The sequence below is a fragment of the Rhipicephalus sanguineus genome, chromosome 11, assembly GCF_013339695.2.
Source record: "Rhipicephalus sanguineus isolate Rsan-2018 chromosome 11, BIME_Rsan_1.4, whole genome shotgun sequence".
In the NCBI taxonomy this organism is placed as follows: domain Eukaryota; kingdom Metazoa; phylum Arthropoda; class Arachnida; order Ixodida; family Ixodidae; genus Rhipicephalus; species Rhipicephalus sanguineus.
Window position 1 is genome coordinate 2,464,530 of NC_051186.1, and position 10,702 is coordinate 2,475,231.

The window sequence follows — 10,702 nt, forward strand, 5'->3', positions numbered from 1 at the left end:
TCCTCTCCACTCACTCTCCGCTACTCCGCCCGCACCGCCTGCTCCGGTTGCTAGGGGCGAGGATAAGCGCGCGCGCCCGCAGCTGTTGCTATGGGAGAGGAAGTGAGAGCGGAGAGGCGCGCGGACACCGACCGACGCCTGACATAGCCCTACTAAGAAATGCATTCGCATTTAAAAGACGAGGACGCCGACCACAAGAGGATAAACAATGTACTCGCGTTTCTACTCTCAGAACGGGAGCCTTGTTCGCAATCTAGGTTTAATGATGATTGTGAACAAGGCTTCGGTTCTGGAAGCCGAAACGCCAGTACACTGTTTATCCTCTTGTGGTCGGCGCCCTCGTCTTTTTATTCAAACACTAGTGTCATTGGAAATTGGTTTTTTCCTTGAACGGGAATATCTTCGCCCGAAAATCTGACCAGTATGCCCCATAGACGGTCACCTTGGGAAGTTGACGCCGAATTACTAAACTAAGGTGTTCGGCAGGCACGTAGCCAGGATTTTCTTTTTCGGGGGGGGGGGGGGGGTATGGGGCAAGGCCTAATCGTTCGAAAGAGTCTTTCCATGGCAAAAAAAGCTGCCCGGGAATATAGAAGGCTGGACGAAATTCGGGGGGGGGGGGTGCTTGCCTACGTGCCTGGTGTTCGGTATCGTATAGTTGCCGAAGTAGTCAGTCATGATGTATTCTCATAACCTTACATTACTGCAATATTGTCACGTGGTCGTGACGTCGACGAAGACAGCAGTCTGCACGTCCGAGATGAAACTGTTTATTTGGCCGAACTTGTGGCCAGGAAACTGAACGTCAAACTACAGCGATACACTGATAGCGGCGAACAGAGCGTCGACCGTCGATCAACTGACAAGCGGTCAAGTGCGTCGGCTTTTATGCAGGCGCCATCGAACTTTCCAGCGATATCGCTGGTGGCGGCGTTATCTCTCGATAAAGCTGGAACATTCGCGTGCGGCGCGAAATCTTAACGAAACGATCTACTACAATCGAGAAGCTTCTCGAACACTGCTTCGCGGACAGCCTCGAGCGTTGATAACCGTCCTTGCTGGTCAAACCCAAAAAAACATCAAAATAAAACAAGAAGTGGGCGTGGCAATATACTTCGGTAAACCATAATTAATGAGAAGCTACTCAACGACACATATCACTTAAGTTAACGTTTATACAAGGGGACTCACGTTCGTCATGGTACTTGAAGACAAGTCATCCTATTCACTAAACTGAAGTTTTAGTCAGTAGCGGCTGGTTCTGATTGAACGCCCTTGACTACCTTCGCTGTTTCTCACTGGTTGCTCGTTACTCTCCGTCACTAGAATGCACAAAAGTTGCTCGAATGAGACACGGACAAAAGAGAGACACGATTAGACACAAGAAGCGCAGTGTTCCGAAGTTTTGGGAGGTTTAGTCGCGTACATATCTTCTTAGCCTCGTTCTTCAACCTCTGCAAGCGAATATCCTCGTGGCTATTAAAAATTCCAGAAATGGCCTGCCCTGCTTCGTATCTAAACGTGCCAGTTTTCAAAATTTCAAACCCGCCATCCTTACCGGTTTGCAGTACCTGCAGGTCGTCTAAATATCGAGCAATCCGACTTACAGGAATATTTGAAGTGGTTGGCTTACGTCGTATCTCTCTTCTATCCGCGCCTCACTCGGGCAACTTTCTGCATTCTAACGGCAAATCAACAGGCCCAAATCGCAACCTTGATGAAATACACCTCCGTCAGGTTTTCTTGTTGCGCCGAGTCGAGGAAACGGAAATTCTCAGAGAGAAGAGAGCTAAAGTGAAAGCAATACCTGAGAGAGTAGCAATTATTTCGGTGATCCGCGTCAGCTCAATGAAATTTCGGCAAGTACTCGCTAAATAGTGTATACAGTTGCTGCGTATTGGAGACGGGAACAGCCGTAGGGCGATGATACGCCGATCCTAGTAGCACAAAGCCCCTTTGCGGTAGCAACAATTAAAGATTGAGGATTCATCCATTGTTGTAAAAATCATTGTGCGTTTCGAGTATCTCCAATAAAGCGTACTTAAGGTTAAATGACCTGGTTACAGAGGAGGAGAAAATATGAGGGAGGGAGAGATGTCAAGGATAAAAACTGGCAACCTGTTAGATAGTTGGTTTGACGGCAGCTAATTATGTGTGATTAGGCCGCCACACAAAACGAAACACTTCAGCAGACAACTCTAATTGCAGAAGTGTGTGGTGTTTTAGTTTCGTGATACATTATAAGGATTGCTCGTGCAAAGAACATGGTCGACCACAATTTTCCCCAATCAGCAAACGCGCTCACATATTTTTCTTAAGCTTCATTATTAACAGAAGCATAAGGATATATTAGCGTGTAAAAGTATTTTTACTGACTAAGCTACCACAGTCTGAGGCCTTTAGGGGTGCTAATAACGAGAACGATTATGCAATGGCAAAAACTTGAAAGCATCTCATGAGGCATCCGTTCTTTTACAAGAAATCATAGCTATACGAGAATGTTTTATCGCGACATCAATTATGGGCACCCTGGAAGCGTAAATACGGCTTCCGTGATGTTCCATATGAAGGAAAAACACTAGGGGTGTTCGAATAGTGAAATTTCATCTCGAATCGAATTCGAATCGAATAGTGCCGAATAGTGGTCAAAAATATCGAACATTGAATCGAATATCGAATAGTACATTTACACGAAATTTGTGCCCCCAGTTACGGCAAGACAAAGGAAAAATAAGGGACGCTACGGCGTGCTGACCGCTTCATTACGCACTTGTTCGGGAGTGGCTCCAGCGGGAATAAATTTTTACATGCAAAGCCAATCACCGAGGGTTTCGCAGGCCAAAGTCAGGACGTTTTCAATCAATCAAATAAAATTTTATTCATTCATAACACAATGTACAGGATAAGGATATACAGAAGGAGGTCCCGTAGTGTAAACTGAAATGGGACCTCCTATGCAATATTAACATAAATATTTGATTGGCAACGGCAGTAGCAAAAAATAGTATTATTACAAAATTCAATAATAATGAGATACAGATACAAGAAAAAGACGATGTTGTCATAAACTATGTGTCATCGGTAATAAAAAAATATAAGTGCAAATAACATAAAAATAGAAAAAATAAAAGAACAGTTTGAGGAGAGATGACAAGTCGAAAAACCAGTTATACAGAACAGTGAATGTCACATAACAAGAACTTTTTCAATTCATGGCGAAATGTATGGGTTTTTTAAATTTTTATTAGAAATGGTAATGTATTCCACAATGATACGGCTGCAAAGTGAACTGTTTGCCATGTTTGTTTACGGTGCTTGCGGCATATGCGACCAAACTACGCAAGAATCCTCTGCAGCCAATCAACAGAAAAGCCGATCCCGAAGAAAATGTAGTACGTGTTTGAGTGGGTTGGTTAGCTCGCGTAAATACAGCAATAGCAGTTCGTGCCTTGACAAGTCTCCTTATCGAAACGTTAGCTCCTGCGACACTGCTGTTTCAAGCTTTCATCTTGCTCCAAACTTCTGCATTAAAAGGGTTCTTGGTCACACGAAGGGCAGCATCGCAACTGGTATCAATCAGCAAAAGCTTCTTCTTTCACGAGTGTGCCCAACGCCATTGTTGGAAATCGGCCCGATTGCCCAAAGTCGTCTTGTTACACAAGTTCCTGTCCCGATAGGGCTATGCAGGAGATTTTTTTCCTTGTCACAACTTCTCTCATAGATAGCCACAGAAAATTTCGCAGGAGAAGAAGCATGCTAATGTAAAGGCAGCCGTCGGGGTGAAACATCAGTATTACAAAATAAATTACGAAAATTTATTACGCTATTTTACAGCGTATGGTATATCCCGCAGATGGCTTTCTGAAGCCCTAAATGCACTGTTGTAGCCGAGTGTGTGTCTGTATAACTGTTAGCGGATACCCTTTGGTCTTCATCGTGCAGGTGAGGAAGGAATACGGAATTTGTATTCGATCGGACAACCGTTTCTTGCTCGTGCTGCCATGCCCGCAGCAGTCTTGTGCGATTGCGTCAACCTGTGTAGACATATTGACGAAATTATTCGTCATTGGGGGCGATATTTAAACAAATCCTGGGCCTGAGTTAACCTAAATCGCAAAACAGATAAAGGAAATTGCTGCCGACGTAAAAGAGAAGCGTCTGACTGATATTGATGACAAACTTGACGCAATATCGTTACTAGAAAAGAAAGTCGAAACTTATCAAGGTCAAATACTAGGCATGGTACATGCAATTCAAACTATGCACAAAAGAATAGATGACCTTGAAAATGGAAGCCGCCGGTCGAACGTTATTATCTATGGCTTAGCAGAACACGAGGGAGAAACAAGCGAACGCCTGGAACAAGCCGTGAACAAAGGTATTATTGAAGAAAAGCTGGAGCTTAAACCAGTTACAATCGAACGCATACACCGATTGGGAAATGCACAGCCAAATAAAATCAGGACAGCTATTTTGAAACTACTGGACCCCAGACTAAAACATTCAATACCAATAAAGGGGTACAAATGGAAAAACTCTGGCTTGTCCATTGGTGAAGACTTCTCGCGTAAAATACGGTAAGTTGCAAAAGGCTTTGGGAAAGTGCAAAAGAAAACCGACAAAAACACGAGTATCTGTCAGTAGCTTTTCACAAACTTTATATTAATGGTCGAGCCTTCAATTGGAATGAAGGAAAAGATGACAAAGTTCTCCTCCATCAAAACAAGGACGACACGAAGCGGTGGCCTTACACTCGCCAAAACGCAGTCAAAGAAATAACTATACTAAATATAAATGCTAGAAGTATTCTAAACAATATAGAAGCTCTAGAAAATTTGTTGCTTGAATATAATCCTGATGTTGTGGCTGTCACTGAAACACGGCTCGCCCCCGACGTGCAAGAATTTGAAATCGCGCCACCAAGTTATTTTGTAATCCGCAAGGACCGTCCGACGCGAGGGGGTGGCGTTGCTCCGCTGATAAGGAATTGTTTTAAATGCGAAGCATTTCTTAGCGAACTTCTGCGACTTTGAGCGTATCTATCTATCTATCTATCTATCTATCTATCTATCTATCTATCTATCTATCTATCTATCTATCTATCTATCTATCTATCTATCTATCTATCTATCTATCTAGCCGCCTACGATTTCGTGCTCTCCTGGCCGTTTCGTTCATCGGATGTATACCAAAATTGATGTGTCATAACATGGCCTTATTACGAACATAAATGACAGGTCATATCATGAAAAACATGACATGCATCTCATGAACAGCATGATTTACATTCCACGGCCTTTGGGCTCCCCGGCCGTTCCGTTAATCGGATGTATACCAAAATTGGCGTGTCATAACATGGCCTTATTACGAACATAAATGACAGGTCATATCATGAAAATCATGACATGCATGTCATGAACAGCATGATTTACATTCCACGGCCTTTGGGCTCCCTGGCCGCTCCGTTAATCGGATGTATACCAAAATTGGTGTTTCATAACATGGCCTTATCACGAACATAAATGACAGGTCATATCATGAAAATCATGACACGCATGTCATGAACAGCATGATTTACATTCGACGGCCTTTGGGCTCTTGCGGCCGTTCCGTTAATTTCATATATACCAAAATTGGTGCGGCGTGACAAGAGTTCATGACGAACATAATGACAGGTCCTAACATGCAAATCATGACGCGCATGTCATGTGCAGCATGATTTACATGACATGGTCTCGGGGCGCTCGCGGCCGTTTAAATGAAGGGATACATACGAAAAGTGGTATGACGAGCCATTTCTGTATGACGAACATAACTGACTCGTGGTAACATGAAAATCATGATATGCATGTCATGTATGACATGATTTACATGCCACGCTCATGGCGCACTCGCGGCCGTTTCGCTAGATTGATATACACCAAAATTGGTATTGTGCGATGTGACTTTATGAAGAACATGAATAACAGGTGGTAGCACGAAAACCATGACATCCATGACATGTATGTCATGATTTACATGCCACGCTCATGGTGCATTCGCGTCCGTTTCGCTTGCGTGATATACACCAAAATGGGTGTTACGCGACACGACTGTATGACGAACGTAAGTGAGACGTGGTAACATGAAAATCATGACATGCAAGTCATGTACGACATGAATTACATGCCACGCTCATGATGCGCTAGCGGCAGTTTTAGTAGATTGATATACACCAAATTTGGTATTGCGCGATGCGACTGTATGAAGAATATGAATGACAGTTGGTAAGATGAAAACCATGACATGCATATCGTGTGTGTCATGCTTTACATGCCACGCTCATGGTGCATTCGGGTCGGTTTCGCTTGCATGATATACACCAAAATTGGTGTTACGCGACACGACTGTGTCACGAACGTAAGTGAGACGCGGTAACATAAAAATCATGACATGCAAGTCATGTACGACCTGATTTACATGCCACGCTCATGATGCGCTAGCGGCACTTTCAGTAGATTGATATACGCCAAAATTGGTATTGCGCGATGTGACTGTATGAAGAACATGAATGACAGTTGGTAAGATGAAATCCATGACATGCATGTCATGTATGTCATGATTTAATTGCCACGCTCATGATGCATTCGCGGCCGCTTCACTAGCTGTATGTACAGAGTCGTCCACATTTAAGCTGAACACCTCAAGTATTCAAGACCTCATTGAAGCTGTTGTTTAATATACAATTCGGAAAATCATTACTGTGTTTGTCGACACCATGATTAGACGTTCTATAACGGGCATTGCACTCGTGACGTATAAGAAACCTACTAGTTTTACCGGTTTGAATACTAATGAGGTGTTCAGCTTAGATGTGGTCGACCCTGTACAATAAAATTGCTATTGCGCGAAGCGACTGTACGACGACGGTAAATGAGACGTGGTAACATGAAAATCATGACACGCATGACATGCACGACATGATTTACATGTTATGCTCATGACACACTCGTGCCGTTTCGCTTGCTTGACACACCGAAACTGGTTTTGCGCGACGTGACTGCATGACGAACGCAAATGAGAGGTGGTAACATGGAAATCATGCCATGCAAGTTATGTATGTCATGATTTACATGCCGCGCTCATTGTGCATTCCCGGCCGTTTCGCTAGCTTGGTATACACCGAAATTGGTATTGCGCGACGCCACTGTATGACGAACGTAAATGAAAGGTGGTAACATGATAATCATAACATGCATGAAATGTAATGCCATGCTCATGGCGCACTCGTGGCCGTTTCGCTAGTGATATGCACCAAAATTGGTATTGCGCGACGCGACTGTATGAAGAACATGAATAGCAGGTGGTAATATGAAAACCGTGACATGATGTCATGTATGTCATGATTTACATGTCGCGCTCATGGTGCATTCGCGGCCGTTTCGCTAGCTTGATGTACACCAAAATTGGTATTGCGCGAAGCGACTGTATGACGAACGTAAATGAAAGGTGTTAACATGAAAATCATGACATGCATATCATGTATGGCATGATTTACATGCTATACTCGTGGTGCGCTCGCGGCCATTTCGCTCGTTTGATATACACCAAAATTGATATTGCGCGATGTGACTGTATGACGAACATAAATGATAGGTCTTAACATGCGAATCATGTTATGCATGCCATGTACGGTATGATTTACATGCCACTGTCATGGTGTGCTTCTGGCCGTTTTGTTAACTGGATATATACCAAAATTGTTATGGCATGACACGAGTGCGTGATGAACATAAGCGACAGGTCATGCATTGTACATACCAGAATATGCGTTTCATTGGCATGGTGTATACTAGATTGTGCATGCATGCGTGCATGGCAAACATGCGATATATGGTGGACTAGATGCCATGGCATGAATAATTTCATTTGGCTCAAAGACAAACAAGGCGATGTATGCAGCTCTTTGCTGGCTGCTTCGCATTACATCGATTCCCACAGTGCGTGGGATCTGCCGAATTTTTTACAACTCACTTGTGACGCATCATGTGACAAAGATGCTCTCTAGATTACGTTCAAATCAAGTGTATGTTTTGGTATCGATAAGTATGTTCCTCGAAAAATTAGGAAACAGCCGAGGTCAGACCCATGGATCACACGAGAAGTAATTCAATCAAAACGTCGCGTGCATCAGCTTCGCAAAACAGCAAAAGACAACCCAAGCCTGTCGATAACTTTAAAACTGCGGTATGCTAAATCTGATCTCCGAGATAAGGCCAAAGCGGCAAAGGATCATTACTTTAACGTAACTCTACCGAATTTCCTTGCAAATAACCCTCGTAGGTTCTGGAAACGCTTCAGTGGAGATGTGGCAGTGGCACAACTATCTGCAGGAGAAAAACAAGAAAAAGCTCATTCCTTTAACGATTTTTTTCAGTCAGTATTCGCAGTTGAAAACAAAAATGTACCCTCGGTCAGTTCGCGCATTACCACAAGCATCAATGACCTAATCATTACAGATGCCGGTATTATGAACCTTCTGTTAAAAATCGAGTGGTCCCGATAACGTTTTGAAGGAATTTCCTAAAAGGTATGCGGAATGGAGTAGCAAATATCTCGGACTAATTTTTGGGAAGTCTTTCCAGCTCGCTAAATTACCGTCAGACTGATAATTGGCTAAAATCATACCAATACATAAATCCGGAGATAAAGGTATGATATCAAATTATAGGCCTATATCTCTCACTAGTGCATCGTGTGAACTGCTAGAACACATTAATTTTAAACACATCACTCTTTACCTTGAGGGAATGCACTTCCTTTCTCCCAACCAGCACGGATTTATCAGCTATTACACAATTAACCGAAGTTGTACATGGCCTTGCATATAGCCTTAACAACCGCAGTAAAACATATGGTTCTATTACATTTTTCAAAAGCATTGGACAGTGCATGCTATAACAAATTAATGGGAAAATTAGAAGCCATCTTATGTAACAGTCCATTTACATGTTGGATTAAGGAATTTTTGCTTAATCGAAAACAACTTGTATTCTTTGAACACGCTACATCAAAAACTGTTTCTGTGTCATCAGGTGTACCACAAGGATCAGTTCTTGGACCGTTGTTATTTTTTAATCTATATTAGCGACATTTCTATGAACATTGATTCTAACATTAATCTTTTTGCCGACGACTGTGTTATATTTCAGGGAATAATAGTTACGCAGACCACCTTACTTAAGTGCTTCCCTTAACACAATATCCGAGTGGTGTGAGCAACGGCAGATGTCAGTTAACGTAAAAAAATCCGCCGTGAGTACGACCACTAAAAGAAAAAATCCTTCACACTTCGCTTATGCAGTCGACGGCACCGTGCTGACTAAAGTAAACGTCGATAAATATTTAGGTGTGACGCTTACTGCAGACCTTAAATGGACCCAGCACATCGATAACTACCGCAGCAGCACTACGCAAGCTATCTTTTCCTAAGAGATGCCTGAAACTAGCTCCTACCCCGATTAAGATGCTCGCCTATAAGACATTTATAAAAAAATAAGGCCGATTTTAGAGTACGCCAGTGTGGTTTGGTTCTCGCATACGAAGACTAACTTAAGAAAACTGGAAGCAGTGCAAAGAAATGCCGTGGGATTTATCCACAACTGGTACAGGCTTACAGACTCGCCAACTAACCTTCTAAACGTATCTAATCTAAAAACGCTGTCAGAAAGAGCGAAAGAAGCCCACCTAAAATTTTTGTTTCAGATTCTTAACAACAGCCTCAGGATGAACGCGTCGAAATACAGTTCGTTTTTTGAATCTCGACTTACACGTCAAAGCCATGCAAATAAATTAACAGAATATTCATATACTAATGAAACTTTTAAACGTTCATTTTTTCCACTTGCCATTAGGGAATGGAATCAACTACACCCATCTATCACAAACACCAAATCGTTTTCGGAATTCGCCAATAAAATTGAAGGTACACAGAACTAGTATTGTCCCAACCAGATGCCATACTGCCTACTCCCATCTCTCATTAACACTTGTCAGTTGCCTCCCCTTGGCACAGCCAGGAACGCATGCAGGCTAATTCCTTCTTTGTATGAAATACCTTTTATGGGATGTAATATTACTGTTTCATTGTACAAATGGTGTTCAACCTTACACAATTTAGCTTGAGTGGTGTAACAAATGTATGCAAGTTCATCGTGTGTATGTATGTAACCACTTTTTGTCGTAATATATTACTGTAACCCCCTTTTTTTCCTACATTCGTTTGCATAGTTGATTGTTCTGTAAACCTTTCATATATTGTACTGACTTTTTGTAATGCCCTCCTGCTACGCTCTCAGCTGAGAGCAGCAGTATTGAAAACAGGTAAATAAATGGATACTAATTAAAACACAGTACCCGCTCTAGAAGCATGATCTCCTTTGCCAATAAGGGTCGCGGCATACATCCAACACAAACCATTGCCACGCAACATGAATTCACAACGCCACCCGAGCCGAGGCAGGGCACGTGCTCATCGCTCCATCCGGCGGTACAAAAATCGCGAAGACGTCCTTTATGCCCACGCCGCGGTAGGACCACTCGAAGGAACGGCCACGGCTGCTACCATGACGGAGGACGGACGCATTAACATCCGCGCGTCGATTAATACGGCTCGCCCCGACGGGGCTGAGGTGGTCGCACTATCCCTAGCAATGGCGCATGC